The sequence below is a fragment of the Polyodon spathula genome, chromosome 6 (assembly GCF_017654505.1).
Source record: "Polyodon spathula isolate WHYD16114869_AA chromosome 6, ASM1765450v1, whole genome shotgun sequence".
Classification (NCBI taxonomy): Eukaryota; Metazoa; Chordata; class Actinopteri; order Acipenseriformes; family Polyodontidae; genus Polyodon; species Polyodon spathula.
In genome coordinates, this window is record NC_054539.1 from 44,644,856 (window position 1) to 44,666,578 (window position 21,723).

General features: G+C 37.7%; 1 pseudogene; it reads right to left on the reverse strand.

The window, feature by feature from the left end:
- Positions 1 to 1,293: 1,293 nt before the first annotated feature.
- Positions 1,294 to 21,204, reverse strand: LOC121317681 (annotated as a pseudogene).
- Between the last annotated feature and the right edge of the window lie 519 nt (positions 21,205 to 21,723).

Genomic DNA, 21,723 nt, shown 5'->3' on the forward strand with positions numbered 1-21,723 from the left:
TTTTTGATGATGTCGGACAGGGTCCAAAATTGTACCGGAAAGGAAAAATTGTAATGTCGAACCTGGTCCGACATAGAACCGCAAAGGGTTAATTCCCCCAAAACAATTATTTAAAGCAGGAGAATGCAAATTTTTTCACAGCTCAATTTCCTAAAACCCAAGAAACATTCTAGCGAAATTCAATTTGTACCACATGTGGGGTGAGGACTAATGTTGACAGTCTGATAAAACTAATGTTTACCAAGCTCATGTGATTGTTGTTCCAGTAAGAACCACAGTACTTTGACTGCTTTGAAAACCAGCTGTGCAATTGTTGGCAATTGACAAGCACTGTTTCACCAAATATATTTATTTGTTTCAGACTATTAGGTTAATCATTATTACATATGTTTCCTCCTCCAAGTTAAAGTTCCAGTGCCCCACAATCACTTTTAATTTAAATGTAAAAAAAAAAAAAAAAAATCGTTCCTTGATTTCTGTTTTCTAGGCAGTACATATAATAGTTTTTCGACTACAGTATAGTCAGTAGTTTTAGCTGCTGTAACAAATGCTAACTTTCTCTTTGAAACTTGCTTGCCAATAACTTAAGAGCTGGTGGCCCCATTTTCAAGAGATGCCATGGACCATGCAATTTTCAATCAGCAGAATGATCGCATCTCGCCGTGTCGACGTCATGTGTTGCCAAATAAAAAGTTACAGGCAGAGGAGTTGCAGAGGCAGTGCATAAAGAGTTGCAGAGGCAGTGCATAAAGAGCTGTTGTTTTGTTGGATATTTACTTTTAAAACACAAAATGTCGGACACATTTTATCAATTTGTATTATACGTTAATTGTTATGTAAAAACGGTAGCATTTATTTTTGGTTAACCATTCAATCTATGATATCCCTAGTTTGCAATGTTAGAAAAACACACCATGTGTGTAAATTATATTTCATATACATTTTCTAGACAATGATGAGGATAAAAAATTAAAAAAAAACTGGGCCATAATGATATTTCAGTTCTTTGTTTCAAACAGGAGTAAAAAAAAAAACATAATCGTACTCATCCAATGTCATCATATAGTTAAAGCACATGGTTTGTGCTTAGGATGCATTATTTACATGTTGGTAAATATATCTATATTGTTATTAAAATGTTATAAATATTCAAGTCAGCAGCGTGCAGGATGAGTCATACAACCATAGATCGCAAGTTTGAATCCTGGTTGTGCGAGGCAACCAGTCTCCGCTGGGCAAGAAAAATGAACACATTTGGATTTGAAGTTGCTGTTAAGAGAAACAAAGAAATTCCCTTAAACAAATCGCACACCAGGTGGTGCTATTTGCTACATAAAAATCCTATTGCAATGAATGTCAACTCAATTCCCATAGAATAGACAGGGATTGCTGTGCTTATGCCAGTTCTCTGAATGCCATACCGTTCTGTTTTTTCCATCCTGCTACACTTTTGTTTTTAGCTTTTTCCACACCTGGAACTGCTGTGTTTTGCTCTTGATGGATTTGATTAGCATGAAGAGCCTGGGTCCAGGGTTTTGTTGACTGGCTCCCTCTCCTTTCTCTTGATAGCCTCCTCATGGCTTTGCTGCTGCTTCTCTCTCCGCCGCATCTTCTCTTCCACAATACTCTGCGCGGCCTTCTCGAACCCGTGGTCCAAGGGATCCAGGTTGGGAGGTGTACATGGCTTGGAAACGGGGGTCAGACACGTCCACCTGCACACAAGGACACGTGAGAAAAACTGGTGTTACCTTTAAATATACCCCTTTTTACTTCTAAAGGATTGTGAAGCACAGGTTTCCAGCTGTTCCTCTTTCAACGCAAGACTGAATTTGGCTCACCCTTGTGCAAGTGTTACAATTTGCAATGCTAGATTTTTTCTTCATCAGGCAATTCTTTTTGGTTAAAAAAATCTGGAGATCCTGGCAAACCAAGGTGAATTAACATGTTTTAATGCCATTCTATTCAATATTGATAGAATACACTATGTAACACAATTTTTGTTCCTGGGTAGTAAGTGTTATTTCCTAATTGCTTATGCTCCCCACAAACTTTGCTTTTGTGACCAGGACAGGTAAATTTCAAAATACCACTATTTCCAATGGGAAAACGAGACCCATCAGGAATGCCACCATTGCAGCCTCTTGATGCCATCTCAGAAAAATGCAGATACGTATCCACTTAGGCAGCTGGAACTAAACTGAACTGGTGGGCTTAAGGCCCCTGTATTAATACTACTATTTATATTACTGGATAGTTCTAGAAAGTTCTAGAAGTTACTCCAAGTTTACTCAGCACTGAATCTATCTGGAATGTTCTGGAAAATAGGTACATTTCAAAATATCACTGTCCTGGTCACAAAAGCAAAGTTTGTGGGGAATAATAGCCATTTTCTATACTTTTGAGGCATAAGCAATTAGGAAATAACACTTACTACCCAGAAACAAAAAAAAAAATAATAATTGTTACACGGTGATATCAAACAAAAGTTCAAGTTGACAATATGTAATTTAACCTTTTCCTCTATGAAGAAAATGCTTCTTTATCTTTAAACACAGAACATGTTTTATTAGTCTGTTTTACCCCATTAATCACTTTCCATTTCACTTCACTGAGTCAGATAACATCTAATGCTAAACATCTGGCAGCACTTAATACAAAATTACTTGAGATACGACTTATTTAGAGCAAATGGACAGTTTCATCTTGACATTAAATAAAGTATACTAAAGGAGTAGAACTACATGGGATACTAAAGGTCTAATACATCAGAGTCAGGGTTCCTCCTAATAGCCATCATGTGTTTTACTTTGCACGCACCAATAGAATGCACTGAATCAATTGCATTGGAGAGAAACTTCAATGCAGGCAAATTAAAAATGTCTTATGACATTAAAATGCATGGTGCTTTTTTCATATGAAAAAAATGTTCCCTAATTTCCTAAATTAAAAAAAAGGTTATATAATTATAATTATAAGGACATGTAAAAATGAATCCAAATTAGTCTGAGCAGTTCCTTCCACCCTATGATTGCATCACTGAATGATTTTATCTCATATCACATCTGAATAAGTTTAATCTTTAAAGCCTACAACAAAGGATGCACCATCCACGTTGGTTAGGGATTGTAGCAGGGCGGTAGGAAAGTTTATTTATTTTTAGAGTGGGGTCTCCCACTCCGCCCCTGGGTTGAGTAGTATTTGTTTTGTGATTTATTGTATTGTATTTGTTTAAATGACTGCGTAGCCGCGTTTTGTTTTGTTATTGTTTTGTTTTTATGTTCTAAACCTGCAGCTCTCTGCACTCCTGGTGGGAGTTCAGAGGAGAGAGAGAGAGAGAGAGAGACAGAGAGAGAGAGAGAGAGAAAAAAAAAAAAATTTAAAATGAAATGTAACAGATCAGTGAAGGCTATTGCCCAGCCTGATTGTATTATTTTGTGTTCGTGTTTTTGTTTAAATATTTTATTTTGCTCTGTGAGCGGTGTTTTCTTGTTAAACTATTTTATTTACTTCAGTTTAAATAAACGGCGCACCACGCGTCTTTTCACTGCAGTGCTTGCCTGTGTGTTTTCAGTTCCTGCTTCTGGCCTGACGTCACCGCTCAGCATCATCCTGTCACAGGGACTAACTATCATTAGGGACTAGGTACTTGCTGCTATTCTTTATGTGGAAAAGCCAGAATGTACTTCATTCATTTGGCTCAAATACCTAAATGGTCTGAACTGTTTTATACACATTCTGGACAGCAACTATGCACTTTACTATACTAGTAAGGTTGAAATCCATTAATACTTTTTATGAATGTGTATGTTAAAAAATAAGGCTAAAATAAGGCTACATAAACTTCAGTATTTATGGTTTATTATGCAATTTTAAAACAAATATAACATTTACGGAAGGGTTCTTCTTGACAGAGTGGTAGGTTTGTGTGTAATAAACCACTATAATACGTATCAGGAAATCGGCAAGTACTGAAGGATGTGTTTTGATAGTAAATCACTTGTTTGGGTCCTGATTCCATGGCTTAGGTACGTTATATACTGGGTGTTCATTATATCCCAAGTGCTTTATTGGGGAGTTCCACTGTAGATAAACCAAAACCACCATCCATACCTGGAACTCGTTCTCTTCCAGAAGCTCCTTTTGCTTCAACGGCTGCTGCTTTTTCTTTTTGCTCAGGTTTTGCTGCTCTACAATTTGTTTGTTAAAAAGATTTTTACTGCCATCCTCATCATCCATCATCAGGATACAATTATATAGCAATTATATAGCACCTTAGTGAGGATCAGCAGAGCAACACAGTCAAAACTATCCCCCCCCCCCCCCCAGGGTCACACCCATGTCACACCCATGTCATGCCTTTATGGCATTTTATTTCACCAAAATTGTTTCATGACAATAGCATGAACAACTCTACACAAAAGCTTGACAAAGGAGTTTATTTTATACACCGTTTTGCTCTCCAATTTGCAATGCCCAAGTGCTGCTTTATCACTGCAACTCAATTACTGGCAGAGGAGGACAGAAGATGAATGTGCTTCCTCTATTCCTGCTCAATCACCTCCTTTCATCCAGTGAACCCAAGCAGTAGATGTTGACAAGCTACTGAACCCTGGAGCAAGTTTAGCCTATCACACTCTTATGGTATTAATCGGACAGTGCTTTTTACTTAACCTTTGATGACTATGAATACCATGTTATTATTTATTTTCTCTCGTCCTCTGTGGATTTTGTATTTTTCTTTCATTTCTTATCTTGTCCAATTCCTAAACAATAAACACATTACTATAGACACCGATGGCCTTCAAACATGACTCTATAAAAGTATATACAATTCCAAATCCAGTAAATGACAGCAGGGTACAAGGGAGACTTGTCGCCCTACAGCTAGAACAACAAGAAGGTTTGTAAACATGGTCTTTCTGAAAAAGTAGGACGTTTAGAATGCTAAACTGTGGATGGACGTAGTAAATTAATATCAACCCATATTTAAGGCTAAGGGACACTGCAGCTATTTTATTCTAAGACTAAAATAAACATCTGAATGGTCTGATTCAATAATGTTTGGATTATGACTTTAAATACAAGGCTTCTGTTCATACAGTTTATTTCTGACCTGGCTTACCAGTTTTTCCAAATTCTTCAGCAAAGTAAAACTCATATAGATCAACATCAAGAGGAAGTTCGTCATCACTGAGATCATCTTCAGGCCTAGAAAATAAAACCACATTACACTATGTAACACAATTTTGTTCCTGGGTAGTGTTATTTCCTAATTGCTTATGCCTCAAAAGTATAGAAAATGGCTATTATTCCCCACAAACTTTGCTTTTGTGACCAGGACAGTGATATTTTGAAATTTACCTATTTCCAATAAGAAAATGGGTGAATTTGTGTCTTTTCGTTCACATAAAGTCAGAAAAAACAACATATGAATCCAAATTAACATGTATTTATATTAAAGTAATACAAAAATGACTACAAAAGATTTAGAAGTGAGTAGTTTTTCGAGATTTACGATTATACTGTAAATCACTTTCACGAATCAGCCCCCAAATGTAGTCTCCCATCATGTTCTCATTATACTGTTCTTGGTAGCGGCATCAAAGTCCAGTATATCCTGGTGGAAGCGCTCGTCTTGCTCCTCCGAGTACGCTCCCATGTTCTCCTTGAATTTATCAAGATGAGCATCAAGGATATGGACTTTGAGGGACATCCTACAGCCCATTGTGCCGTAGTTCTTCACCAGAGTCTCAACCAGCTCCACATAGTTTTCGGCCTTGTGATTGCCCAGGAAGCCCCGAACCACTGCGACAAAGCTGTTCCAAGCTGCTTTCTCCTTACTAGTGAGCTTCTTGGGGAATTCATTGCACTCCAGGATCTTCTTTATCTGTGGTCCGACGAAGACACCGGCTTTGACCTTTGCCTCAGACAGCTTAGGGAAGAAGTCTTGAAGGTATTTGAAGGCTGCCAACTCCTTACCTAGAGCTCTGACAAATTGTTTCATAGGCCCAATTTGATGTGCAGTGGTGGTATCAGCACCTTCCGGGGGTCCACCAGTGGCTCCCACTTGACGTTGTTCCTCCCCACAGAGAACTCGGTCCGCTGTGGCCAGTCCCGCCTGTGGTAGTGCGCCTTGGTGTCCCTGCTGTCCCAAAGGCAAAGATAGCAGGGAAACTTGGTAAAACCACCTTGGAGACCCATCAGAAATGCTACCATTTTGAAGTCTTCTATGACCTCCCAGCCGTACTCATCATACTTCAAGGCGTCCAGCAAGGTCTTGATGCTGTTGTAATCCTCTTTGAGGTGCACCGAGTGAGCCAGGGGAAGAGACGGGTACTTGTTACCATTATGGAGCAGCACGGCTTTGAGGCTCCTGGATGAGCTGTCAATGAAGAGGCGCCACTCATTCTGGTTACAGGCAATTCCGATTGCCTCGAACAGACTGGTCACATTGTGGCAGAAGCAGAGCCCATCTTGACGGGTGAAGAAGCTGGAAAAAGGTTGGTGACGCTTCCTCTGATCTGCGACTTGCACACTTTCATCCAACAAGTTCCATTGCTTGAGCCTAGACGTCAAAAGCTCAGCATTGGACTTGGTGAGACCAAGATCTCTAATCAAGTCGTTGAGGTCTTTTTGGTTGGGGCAGTATGGGTTTCTCTCTTCAGCTCCACCTCTGAAATTGTCATCTGGATCTACAACGTCTTCTTCGCTCTCTGACTTGCTGCTCTCTTCTAAAGACAGCTGCTCTCCCTCCGGAGGAGTGGGTACAGGAAGCTCATGACAGTGTGGCACCGGGCCGATGGATGAAGGAAGGTCCGGATACGTGATAGCAGGTGCATTCTTGCCAGTCCGACGTTTGTAAGGGTCCACTATGCAGAAGTAGCAGTTGCTTGAGTGGTCAGTGGGTTCCCGCCAAATTCTTGGGATAGCGAACTTCATGGCTCTCTTTTCCCCTCTGTACCATCCTACAAAAATACATTTATTTCACCCATGACTAATGTGTAAGAGATTCTCGCAACATTTTTCATACATGATATATTTTTTCAATAACATTGAAAATTGTAAAACATTTTAAAATTAAAAACTTTTACAATTTTAAAAATTTTAACAAATTTTATAACATAAAATTCTGAGCAACAATTGTCCATCTTACCTTCCAGAGTTTTTTTGCAGTGCTCGCAGGTGAAATGAGGTGCCCAGGGTTTGTCTTGATCCCCAACAGGCATGCCGAAATATGCCTTGTAGGCCTCACACATCTTAGCACATGCTTCCACGGAGTACTTTTTCGCTCTTGTCTTGATAAATTGGCCGCAGACATAGCAAAATGCGTCTGCCATATGCTTGCAGCCTCTTGATGCCATCTCTGAAAAATGCAGATATGTACCCACTTAGGCAGCTGGAACTAAACTGAAATGGTGGGCTTAAGGTCCCTGTATTTATACTACTATTTATATTACTGGAAAGTGCTAGAAAGTTCTAGAAGTTACTCCAAGTTTACTCAGCACTGAATCTATCTGGAATGTTCTGTAAAATAGGTAAATTTCAAAATATAACTGTCCTGGTCACAAAAGCAAAGTTTGTGGGGAATGATAGCCATTTTCTATACTTTTGAGGCATAAGCAATTAGGAAATAACACTTACTACCCAGGAACCAAAAATAAATAAAAAATAAATTGTTACACGGTGTTATCAAACTCAATTAGGCTAAGATTTTATAGTTTACAATACATTACAGTAGAAAGAGCACACATCAGCTTTTCTGTTTCTGAGCTGCTTTTTATTAATCTTTTGCACCTTTAACTCTGTTTATTAGATTTTTAACCCAAATATAAATCAAGTTGATATTGTAAAACGATTATGCTTTAAAAACACAGGTTTTTTTTGTTAATTATTGATTGGAAAACTCTAAAAGCAACTCACTTGTAGGAAGGAGTACAGCAACAAAGTAAAATAAATCTATGCTAGCTGTAGCACACTTGTGATGTGGTTTTATGTATTAGAAAGTTTTTATTTTAAATAACAGTATATAGAAGTCAATCAAGATTGTTACAAGCTGTATATCTAAATATAGCTAATTCCTACAAGTATAAGTTGTCACTAAGTGTAAGCTCATCCAAACACACGTATAAACTATGTTTCAGCAGGGACATTAAAGTGTGTCTAGATCCCAGATTTGTTGCTAAAACAAATTATTTCCAAGCAAAAAATAAATAAATTCCCAGAACACTTTGACTGTAACCAATCCAAGTGATCAAAGGTAAGGTTCAGGGTGGATCAACAAGAAGTTTATTTTCTTTAATCACACATGCTTCATACGTCTGTTTATTTTGGCTGACACAGCCAGATGGAAGTATGTGCAAGGTCGTTTGGAAGAGTGCAGCCATGAACATCACCCGCAGTCTGGATTTCAATGGATGATTTTAGCATGGAATGCAATTTCTGTGTAAACAGTCATATTCAGACTACTTTACCCTTGTCCGAATCAAAGTTTAAAATACTGAAGTTTCATGTAGGTTACCTTTTTCGCATCTGCTTTCTTTTTGAGCTTTTTCTTCTCCTTTTCTAAAAACATTTTCCAAGGGATCACGTTATCCTTCCCTTCCAGTTTCTTCTTAACCAGCTGTTCAGCTTTCTCTTTAAGACCTGGAATAATAAAATCAGTGGATCCCAAACACTCAGAACTCTGGCCGTGAGTGACTGTTTGTGTCCACAGCATAGACCCAAGATTCCCTTACTCTGAAACACAAGGGACTGCTAGGTGCATAGTGCAAAGAAAAAACTGGGTGACGAAGCAGAGTTGACAAAAACATTTCATTTGAAGACATTCATGCTTGTCTATTTTTAGATACCAATAAAATTCTAATTATCCACTCTTTGTCATATGTACTACATTAATACATTTTTAGAAATATATTGGTTTGAAGTGGGGGGGGGGGGGGTCTGCTGAATTCAACATAACCTCTTTGCAGCAGCACACAAGAAAACTCAGTCTCCAATTAAAAATGTTATCAAGGTTAAATTGTAAGGCATAGACTGAAGAATAAATATAGACAATGCTGAAGCAATTTAAGAGAGCTCAGCTCATTTTGAAATATTGTTTTTTGCAATGAAATGGCTGCTCCTCAGCTATTCTATTTCGTGCATGTATTAATACAGATGGGTATCAAACACTAAGGAAATAGTGGTTTGTCTCTATGCAACTGTAATTTAAAAAAAGTCACATGACCTTAATAGGGTAGCCATATTAGGGCAGAGAACAATTTTATGGTCAGCAACACATTTAGGATGAAGGGTTTTATAACCCTGCAAATATGAAACAACTACTGCAAAATGGCTTCTGAGATTCAAGGCTTTGGCACTATGGCTGCAGGAAAGTGACACCCCAATGCAACTTCAATATCTCAAAGCGTTGGAGCTCTTTATAGTCTAGAAACCAAAAAAAGTCACATGACCCCAATATGGCAACAATCTTAGGTCACAAGTGAAGGTCGCTGTTAGATTTTGCCTTCCAAGTTTCTGTAACACTGAAAATATGAAATTGCCAGCTTAAATGATTTATGAAATATTAGTAGTGGTAGATGTGGCTTGACAAACCCATATAAAGTTCCCTATGGGGTTGTTTCACATTTTGGCAAATGCTATAATCAGTGATAGGATAAGAAAATGAGCTTAGCATTTTCCACAATATTTAAATCAATCATTTGGTCTGACTAAAAGCTATATGCTTTTATCAACCTCTGTAGTTGAATTACAGCAGCATGTGTTACCCCTAATAACAACAGAGATTTGTCACACAAATAATGTAGCCTTTTAAACTCCAAAATATTGGCTTTGGTGATTTTTAGAAAGGTTTTCTCTTATCTCATTGGCTACCCATTGCTCTTTTGATCCTTTTTCTATTTCCACCTGTAGTATATAACAGGTTATAGCCCCCCCACCACCGACCCCCAGTCCCCATACTAACGAAGCGCTTGTTGTTCTTTCAGATAAACTTTTTAACTTAAGTTAATGCTGCCTGCCAATCCTCTAAATATTCTTTGCCATAAAATTGTGTTATAATGAACCGGTTTAGTGTCAAAATTCCCATTCTGAATTCTTCATTATGTAGAAAAATAAACAGATGGAGGGTTGTTATAGGGAGTTGCGCCAAAACAAACACCAAAGGAATTTTAATGCAAAACACACTAGAATGCATTATATTATAATTTAGTTACAAAGTTTTGATAGTGTACACTGCTATAACCTTGTGCCACAAGTCATATATCAAACCCCCTGTTTTGTTTAGTTTTTTATATCATTAATCTTGGTTTTGATATTGTTAAAATAGCTGCTTGCGACATGAAACACAGAATTTTTAAGGAACCAGATGACTCATGAAATGTCACAGTTTCCATAACATGAACTGTCTATTGCTAAACTACTGTCTAAATTGAGCTTTAAGAATCGCAAAGGAGGCTTGATAGGGATCACAGTATTATCTGTCATAAGAAATGTGAGTGAGAAGAGGCAGTTTCTTGATGCTTGTCTCTTACTGGCATGCACAGGAAGTTTCGAAATTGTTTCTTGTTTTATTCCATGTTAAAACTAATCAACACATTTATTTTTCTCTGTATAAAAGAAGAAAAGTGCTTCCTTGTGTTCAAATTATAAAAGAAAATTAGATTGCTTTATTTTCAAACTTGACCTTTGTGTAGAGATAGCTAAGGGTTAGTTTATTATTATTCTATGTATTTCTTAGCAGACTCCCTTATCCAGTTCGACTTACAGTTGTTACAAAATATCGCAATAGAAAGGAGCGGGATCTGAAAGCAGGGAGCGTTGGGCGGGGGGGCGGGGGTGGGGGGGGGTGTATGGCAGGAGAAAGAAAAAGGTGTGAGACCGACTATCCTCCCTGGAGATAGGAGGGAGAAAGGTTGAGACTGTCCTGTCACAGGGGTCCCCAGTCGATCAGATGACCGTCCATTACTCAGATCCACACCGCTACACTGTCCTTTTATCAGCTCACCACTTCATGGAACTCTGAGCTGTCACCAATTAAAACAGCCCTTAAATTTTCACACATTAGTTATTTGAGTCTCCAATGATTTGACCCCATTAACTTCTACTAGGCTGGAGCATAACTCCCGTCCCCGGTTCTGTTCGGGTGTTTGTATTCTAGGCTCAGCTCACTGCTACCACCCCTGCACTGACTCGGGAGCGGCAAAGACAAACACACAATATCCTCCCAAGCGTGTGCCATCAGCCGACTGCTTTTTTTTCACTCTGCAGGCCCGCCATGTAGCCAACCCTGAGCTACAGCGTCGGAGATCAACACCGCTCTGGGCAGCTTACAGGCAAGCCCGCAGCCACCCAGGCCAGTCTACAGGGGTCGCTGGTGCACGGTGAGCCGAGGACAGCCTGGCCGACCTAAGCCCCCCACCCTCCAATTCTGCACTGCCCCCTGGGAGTTCCCATCCACAGTCAGCACTGGTATAGCCTGAACTCGAACCGGCGACCTCCAGACTATAGGCCGCATCCTGCACTTCACGCAGTGTGCCTTTACCGGATGTGCAATCAAGATTTCACACAGATTACATACATATAAAAAATACCCTCCTTTCTTCTCATTAGTACTGTCAGCTCCATGCATCATACTTTTATTGTCTGCATACTTGTATTGCCTTGTAGTACTGTACGATACTATTCAAAATGTCATTTGTCTGTCAATTTTTTGTAAAGATGAACTTTCTGATTACATGCCTTGTGCAATATTTGAATTGGACTGATCCTCACAGACACACCATTGTTTGATATACGTTACATTTGGATGGTTATTATTAATACAATTAAGTCTTTTATACCGGCCTTTAAAAAATAAGACACATGGAAAACAAAAATTGCATGTGACTTTTTTGCTTTACTAACTTACCAATACTTCAAAAATTCCTAATAAACCGAATCCTATTGGTTTCGGTTTTGTGATAAACTTAATGTCTTTCAATGCCAGAATCACAGTGCTGAAGGTAGTGTCTTGTAACAAGGGTAGAGTGTGAATGTTCTTTTAGGCAAAAGAAGATATTTAAATTCAGACCAGTGATGTCCTCTAGTGGCTCACTGAGCAACTACATGTAAACATTGTTACCTTACTTCTATAGTGCCCAGTTCTATTAACTTTTTAAGATGGAGAATTGTGAGATCATTATGCTTTATCATCATTTATAGCAAACAGTTACGCAACTATTCTTTGTTATGTTTTGTAAATGAATACAACATAAGTCATACTCATCTAGGGAGCACTAAGTGACCAAACTCAATATTGTCCAAATAAAAATGAAAGATATTACTTCAAGTGGTAAAAAATTTGAACTGAATGCAGTTTCTTTGTCCATATAACTGGCATGCCAAAATGCTTTAGGATTGGGCTTTGCCTACTTTTTATTGACTCAATCCTTTAATTAAGCATACCCATAATAAAAATAGGGCAGCAAGTAGTTAAACATTGACAGAAACATTAAAGAAATCAGTCAAGCTATTAATTAGAACCATCTTATATCTCAGGTAGGATGGAAACTGTTGTAAACAAACTTTAAAACACCCAATTACAACATGTCATTGTGACAGGGAGAGACTGGGCACTGGTTCTTGCGCAAATGTGTGCAACTGGTAAGTGGAACAGGAGACGCGTTGCTAGGCAACTAATTGAGCATTTAGGCTCGCCTTGGCGCGGAGCTGACATCGAGGAGGAGAGCGTCCGCTCCGCAAGACTAATGACTACAGAACCCCTTAACTGCAAAACAGTGCTCGTGAAGGCATTGTCCAGCCAAGACCACTTGAAGAGATAGGAGTCGCTGTGAGAATGCTGGGACTGGAGCCCAGAAGTAGGTTAATTTAGGGGAGGTTGATCCCAAAAGGTGTACAGAGAGGGTTTGTGTAGCTTTTAATGAGACTAACGCTCAAACTTATTTTAATATTTATTTATTTATTTTGAATTAAACCTAGCATCGGACCTGTGTTTATTAAATCTGCATGCCTGTGCGGCATGTCAACACCCACTGCTCTGTGTCTGATTCAGTATTATTCAGTGACGACCCACGCACATAACACATCCCTGTTACAGTCCAGTAATATTAAAATAAACTAAACTAGACAAAATGTAGATAAAATGCCTTTTTAAAGTTTTTAGTGCAAAAGATACTTGGGCCCAGATTTACACAAAAATGCAGTTTGCTCCATTGTCAAAGGCATGTCAGTCCGGTAATGCTACAAATCTGATACCAGACACCTTGTTCATACCTTTTTAAACAGCTGGAACAAGCTGGAAATTGCATTTGGTGAAAGTGCAAAGGCACAAAACTAGCATGAACAATAATTTGTGCAACAAAGTTGTTTCTTGCTAATGTTACACTGTTTAAATTATTTTATTCCTATCAGCATTGTTTTCTTTGTACTTACTTCTAAAGAGTGCCTGTCTTTTCATGGTAGGTTGTATTTGCTGCTCTCACCAGGAGAAGTACCCTTAAAATAGTCTGCAGGAATTTTGTCAATGAAAGTTTTATAGTTTTACCTCAAAACATGCTCAGGTAGAATTATTGTAATTTACTGGGTTAATACGCAAGCTATTTTTTAAACATTTAGACACTCAATCAAAAGTACAAATCTTAATTTTAATGTCTACATCAGTGCAATGCACTCAGATGAAGGCATTAACCATAGCATTTGTCTTCCTGACTACTAAGCGTTTGAAAATGTACAGGCATATGGGCCCATTCTATTTTTTTTTTTTTTTTCAGAAAAAATGTGACAGCACCCCATGTCAGCCTGATAAATTCCATCTGAATAACGGTACAGGAGATTCTAATACTATGATGATGATGCACTGAATGGAACAAGTAAACAGTACACATAAGGGAAATGTAATGGCCTCCACTGTATCCTGTTGTAAGGATATGCATATCCAACAGCGGTAGACCTTTTTAAATCAATTAAAATAATTATAAAAATACCACATAAGTGATAAAGGTGGAACTACTTGGCACTCATTTGACTTCCATCTCCATATCATTTCCCTTTTCATTCTCCTGGATGCTCTTCAGAGGTTCCTGGTACTTTGCCATCTGCTCTTCGTCATCTTTGTGGGCTTTCTTCAGTCTGCTGGCCTTTCCTTGTTCTGTATGTCTTCCTTCGCTTATTTCTCACTAGACAAAGCCAGATACGCTTGACAATCCATGTCGAAAATCTCATCCTTCTTAAAGATTCTGTTCAGTTCATCCCACGACAGCTCCACCTTTCATAGAAACACAATATTTGTACACCATAGTAAGTCTCACTAAACTACTTGTAACTTCACATCCTCATAAATAAAATCCAACCCTTATTGTAACTAATGAAATAGTTATATTCTATGGAAATAAGTCATACAATAAATTACATAGTAGCATATGCAAGACTGGCCTCCTGAGTGGAGTTATTTGTCCTAAAAATCTTTAGCCAGCAGTGTTGAATTAGTTAGAAAAGTTAAAGCGCTTGTAAAATCCATTATCCTAATGTTAACCACATTTATTTAAATGGACCATACATGAAATAATAAACATGTAAGGCATTTACATGCAATCCTAAAGGCTGACATTTTCTTCAAAGAGGTCCTAAATTGAATCCATAGTTAAGTGATCCTTGTTTGAAAATATACAGGTACATTAGTTACTACTCCCTGCTCAGCCTCATTACCAAATATTTTAGAGCAATCAGATAGCAGACGAAAGAGTGTGCAGACATGTACAAAGAGTTATGGTTCTACTCCTAGCGTTATATATAGAGATCTCTTTTGTTTAAAGTTTGCACGTGTTCTGTCCTCTCTACCTTTGATGTTGCCATTGCTGTTGAGGTAAAATATTCTGGGGTATACAAAGCCAAGTCAACATCTGTAGCAACACCTTTTGGCTCCTCATCAAACATAACGTTGTCTGGAATAAACCTGAAAAAAGACAGAAAGAATAACAATCATTGCACTGTGTTTGAACAGTAAAGGAATTGTTAGTTTGCCATCCTTAGTAGCAAACATGAGACAGGAATCCCCCTTTAACTGACCTCACCTGTTTCTAAACTGAATACCTGTATAATGTTTTTTTTTCCCCCCTTACATTTCAAAGGTTCATAGGTTAGACATCTATTAAGCACTTAACAGAGATATCTCATCAGACCACAGCATTATGTATCTGTGTACTAACCTCCTATACCAGTGCTGCAAAAAATCATTCAAATGATTTGACTGATGACATTTCTAACATTGTCACTGCTTAAAGCTGCTGTCTTTAGTGTGCAATTTATTATTGCACCATTGCTTGCTCAATATATTTTTGAAAAAGAATATAAATTTCAAGAAAAATAAGTTTTTTTTTTAAACAGTAACTTTTTATATATGTACTGTAATTTTTTTAAAATATAAGCCATTGGATCATGGGGGTCTGTCTATTTAATCTAAACAGCCTTTTTCGTAGTTTAGTTATACAGACTAATATGCACTGTTGGATGTCTATTTAGATCTGCCACCACTGACATCAACTAAAACAGCAGACCACTGATGACCAGTTACTAGGGATGCAACTTATTGATCATCTGCCCTTAAATTTCCCGAGCTTCAATTACATATCGGTTAATCAATGCATCAAATTAGAACCCAGTTTGAAGTCTCTGGTTGCCGGTTTGCACTAAAACCTTGAGTGTGTGAAGGTGCGCTTCTTTTAGTGCTATTACGGTAGATTCGTGCGTTGCTAGGACAAGCCAAATCAGAAGTAAGCTTTTTTCTTGATTTAAAAATTAAGGCAAACCTTTTTTTGGTTTTAAATCAACTTATTACCTTCTTTTGTTTCAAAGCATATTGTGTTTGGATTATATAGCAATATTATATAAAAAGAAGCTGGTTTTAGTACGATATTTAAAGTAGTCAGGATTTTTGAGATTAATTCAAATGTTTTGCTTTGCTTTTTGGACATAAGATGTTAACAGTTATGAACAGCTATAGTTCAGATAGAAATTACTTCTGTTAAAATATAGTATTTTTTTATTGTTATTATTACAATGTTAAAGGGCCATCTGATGTGGACCCACGCATATTCTTTTCAGTGGTTAAAAACTCAAGTCCTTTTTTTCTAATCGTAAGTGTTTTAATTTGAATATAAATTGTGCCTTTTTGTTTAACTAGCTTGTTCTTTATTTTGAAAAATAAAACATCAATGCATCCATTATTGTTTATAAATGTATATAACATAATCTAATATGAAATTAGGGTGCCGATTGCACCACTACGAACTACATTAGAAAAGACTGCCTGAAATGGGAACATGTATCTGTACCTAAGGTCTACGACAGCTAGAGCAGATGCTTTCATATTCAAAGCCGTCACATTCTTCGTAGATTTTGCTGGCAGTTTCTGGAGAGTCACAGTCCACCACTGCATATAAGTACTTCATACACTTAAACTGGTACCCGCATTTTTTCTCTATAGATCCTAAAATAAAAGAACAGCAGTAGGGAGGAAAGGCAAGTTTCTAATTCCTGGTACAATACTGCCCCCTTGTGGAAACATCAGATTTTCAAGAAAGGCTTCACTGTTTTATGAAACTCAACAGAAGTTAAAAACCCAAGCTTGAATGAGTCTGTCTGACTGATAAAACAAGAACAACTTTAGCTTTAAAAAGACTGCTACTTATGGCACGTTTTATTTCCAGTGTCAGGCTGAAATTGACGTTTACAACAGAAAGTGATAAGGAATATGCATTTTTTCAATGAATGGGGTGCTCAATGTTAAACCTCTAACTGCACTTCAATAACTTTGGCGGGGTTTGTCAGAATTGCCTACAAATTTGCCAGGTCAAGTGCCAAGGAAACGCTTCACACTAAAATACATACAGCCTTTCGTATTAATGAATTGACAAATTAATTAATGAATTATTAGATGAATTAGCAAATAAGTATGAATTACTGTATAAATTGACGCATTTTTGGACGAATTGCTGGACAAATGGACCAAGTCAAGAATTGACAGATTAATGGCTGGATAGTTTTGGCACAAATGGCGCTCCATATGATCTGTTGCAGACACATTTTATGCCTTTTTTAGAGACATCCGTTTTCTTGTTTACAATGTTGTGACAGGATGCCCCTTCCTTGTGCATATGTATGTATGTATTCATTTGTATTGTTGTTGTTGTTAGTAGTAGTAGTAGTAGTCGTAGTAGTCCTAGTAGTGTTATGTGTTTGTGTGCAGACGGAAGAAAGCCATCCGTCATTGTTATTGGGACTGGCAAAAAAGCCAGTCTCGTAAAATGTGGTTGGCATGGAAGGGGTTAAATCCCCATCCTGAGTAGCTCATGGGAATGTAGCTGGAGCATTAATAAGGTAATTGTTTAATAGGTAATTAAGGCTCCAGCCACAGTAAGACCCACTCTGAGCTCAGAATTTGGAGGCATTAATGCTACCAGCCAGCAAACAAAGGTACCTGTTTTTGAGAAAGTATTGTAGCGTGCACGGGAGAAGGCAGCAGCAGGGCTGGTAGGTAGTTCCACGTTGCCTCAGCAGAGTGGGACTTTATGGTAAAGGAATATTTCAGCTACCTTTCTATAGCTGAGGCATTAATATATATATATATATATATATATATATATATATATATATATATATATATATATATATATATATATATATATATACAGCTCTGGAAAAAATTAAGATCTCCCAAGACTTTTCATTGGCTTCTCGGACACTGTCAGTATTGCCTCACCATTAATGTAGATCCTTTTATCTACTACTTTACCTTTAATTATAGAGATGCTCCTTGATTTAGTGGACTTGATTTGCATTTGTGCCCATTCAATGTTATTGTTTAATTTGCCCAATAACAGATTAGTGCAGGCTACTGTTGTAGTCATGGTTGTCATGTCATCTATGTATGCTCGAATTGATGGTAGTTTCATTCCAGAAACCAAGCGCTCTCCTCCCACTACCCATTTTGATGACCTAATAATTATTTCCATTGCCATGGTAAAAGCCAGTGGAGAAATGGTACATCCTGCCATTATTCCAACTAGGCATTGCCATGTAGTGTTGAATTCTGAAGTTGAAAAACTAAATTGCAAATCTCCAAAGTAGGCTTTCACTAAATTTGTTATTGTCCTCGGTACGCTGAAAAAATCAAATGCTGCCAAAGAAGTTCATGTGGCACTGAACCATATGCATTAGCCAAATCCAGGAATGTCACATGGAGCTCCTTCAAATCCTTTTTATCTGATTGAATTTGTTGCCAGATTACGCTGATGTGCTCTAAGTAAACAAACAAATCTCTTACCGTACTTTTTTTTTTTTTTTTTAACATTTACTGTGGTTTATAAAAGTCACTTATTTTAGACAGCGTCAAGCCTTTTTCAGACCTGTTCCATCAAGCTAAGCCATTTGTTTTTATTCATTACAATGTCTCCAATTGTCCTTTGATTAACAGTATATGCCTCACTTAGGCGAGAAAACATTTGCAATGTCTTGCTTTCTTATTTTCAGATGCATACATGCAAATTTGTTTCTTTTGCTCTGGTGTTAAATGTAGGGTTGACTCGCCATGTTGTACTTTCTGTTTTGCTTTGGGAGTGGGAGTGTTGATAACATTGGTATGAACGTTCAGTTAACAACAAAGTAGGAAAGCGAATCAAAGGTTAACTGCATAACTTTGTTGTTTTAATTGGCTATGATTATTTTGCTGGCGCTACAATGAGGAAAACTACAATGGTTATATTTACGTTTGCTTGGCTGGGGAAGTTGGCGGGTAGTGGACAGCTGGGTGGCGATATAACGGTTAAAAATAGCACTGTTTTATATTGGTGCTATTTGTTCAGAGAATAACTGGTGATAAGCGAGGGAGGCGGTATAACGTGGGACAACTGTAATAATAAAAAACGATTTTTTTTTATTTTTTTTTAATTCAAGCCCTAAAAATAATGAATACACCTGTGCCAGTCAAACAAGTAGTCAGTTGATAGAAAGACACTGGAGGGAAAGTAGACAGGAGGAAAAACAGGAGCAAAAGTTGCAGAGGGAGGAAAGGAAAGCAAATAAGCAATTCAGAATTGATGCTTGATGTACTGGTTGTCACTAAATCCCTGGGACTGTTTGTAATGTGGATTTGGAAGGTATATGAACTGTCCGTCAAAGCTGTCCCAAAACCATCTTTTCTTAGGATTTTCTTGACACCACGGTTTTTCTGATTAACTTCTTTTAAATTATATTGAGCGATATAAAAAAAAAGCTGCCAATTAGATTTTCGAGATGATCTGAACAAAGGTATTGTCTTTTTTTGTTTTGTTCTGTATCCTTTTCTAAATAGAAGATTCATATTGAGTTTTTAATAATAAAACCACATACTGTGTCACCTCTGGGGGCATCCTTCCACAGTTCACCTGTCATGCTCCACATCCTCCTCCTTTCAGTGCAGATCAGTCAAGTCATCATCTTCAGAGAAATGTTTCATTTAGCTCTAGCCAGGTCAGGGCCACTGTCACTTTCCTCTTCAGAATCACTTTCATGTAACTAACTATTCATATTTCTTGATCAGAATGGATCAAATTCTTAATTATGTATGTACTAATTACAGTGTGGCCTAATTTTGTATCACAGCTTGTCATGTCATGTAGTATTTTGTATTTGTTTAACATATCTTAATGTTGACCTACATTTGGAAGACACAAACCTAACTAGTAATTAAAATATTACAAGTCCTCAATTTTCAAACCATAAATTATTTAATGTATTGTAAAGTTCCTTCTTGAACAAGAAATCAACTAGTACGTAACAATGTGGCACAATTCTGTCCTAGTGTAACATATCTAAACTGGTAATTAATAATTAGTGTGTGTGTGTGTGTGTGTGTGTGTGTGTGTGTGTGTGTGTGTGTGTGTGTAACACTTACCAAAGCTATGTAATTACAAACAGTACAACAACTCCCAGGGAAACACACATGCTATAATTCCCACAATCCACTTATCCAACAGTACTGCAAGCATTTCCTTCTCCCCGCCCTCCTACAGCAGAGCAAATAGGTCAAAAATCCATCGTCAATTCAATATGAAAGATTGTAGTCATACAAGATGTATATGTCTAGTTAAAATCATGATTTCATTATTTACACAAGGGACTTGCAGTATAGTAAAATAATCCTAAAATTAGAAACTTGTTTTCATAACAAAGTATATTTGCTTCAACAAATACAAATAAGATCTGCTTCCATCTTCATCACGCTCAGCCTGATCCAGTTTCAGATTTTTTCTTCACATACAATTTTGACACTGTCACAGAGATTGGAAAGGCAATCTTCAGTGACATGCACCTGCTTCTGCAATGCAGTGTTTCTGAATGCTTTACTTGCCTAACATTTATTTTATTACAAGTCTTATCTCTGCCCCATGCCCTTTCCAGAATACACATTTCACTTTGTCTGCTGGGAAACATTTACAAACACAAGGGCACTCAGTTCCTCTTGCTTTCCATTCAAAACCAGAGCAAACGAGCTCCAGAGAAGCAAAAGTACTTTTAAGAACAGGCTGAATGTCTCAACTGGATAGATACTGTGTGGTATCTCCTCCTGTATTGAAGGTTAGAGCAAGCTTTGTGAGACCGGTGTCAACTGAAAATGCAATGAAAGTGTTTGACAGGAACATTAAAAGAAAACAGAAAACTGGACAGTTGCATTCATTTACCTAAGAGATAATAGGAATTTAAATGCACCATCTTTTTTATGCATCATTTGCATTTAGGTGTACTACCAGTACATAAAATATGTAAATACCATCTCACATATAGCAGCTTCAGAACTGAAGTTTTTACTCAAAGACAACAAGCTTTATAATTGTACAAATAAACTCACCTGAACTGGTTCTGTGTTTTTTATTTGTTTAATGTGTTGCAAATGTTTGTTGTATTGGCAACACCAAGGCACAGTACATATGAACTTCCCTATATTGCCTTACATGCCTCAAGACTTCCCTGCAGACCTGAAACAGTAATGTTTAAAAGTTTCTGGCTTATGTGGTAATGTAGCCACCACATCACCATCAGAATGTTGGCTACTTGAGCTGGAATGACCCAGGTGGCACAATCCTCTGCTGCCATGGTCTTCCTCTGACAGTCATCAGTGGCTTTTAACTGTGTAGCACGATCACTACAGTTGTCTTCTGGGACATTCGCCATTCTGGCATGTATGCTGTTGTAAACTGAGTGCTTAGTTCAGATCATTTACACCTTTGATTTCCCAGTTGCAATCCGGGATGCAAATGTGATGCTCCAGCAAGTCTTTCATAGATTCAATTACTTTACATTTTCTAGGTTGGCAGCAGAATTGCAGACTGCATTTTTGACAAGTTAGCAAATTGCTGAGGTAAATCAATACAAATCAATATAAGTATGTGTTTTCATAGAAATAATGTGTAATGAATATTTTCTTGAAAGTTTGGATAGGATGCCAGGTTTGAATTCATCTGTGTTATTTAAAATCAGGACCTTCCCTCATGCTTTGGATTGGATTTTGGCTGTGGAAGAAGCCACATAGCCAAACATTTGAACAATATTTTTTAAAGACAGCATTTATTTTGTGTGTTTCTAGAGGGATCTGCTACCAAAGCCCAGAATGCATGTGTCCGAGCACGTTGTTTAGGTGGAAACAAATATCCTTTTCAGTTTTGAAGGAGACAAGACTAGTGATTCGGGTAG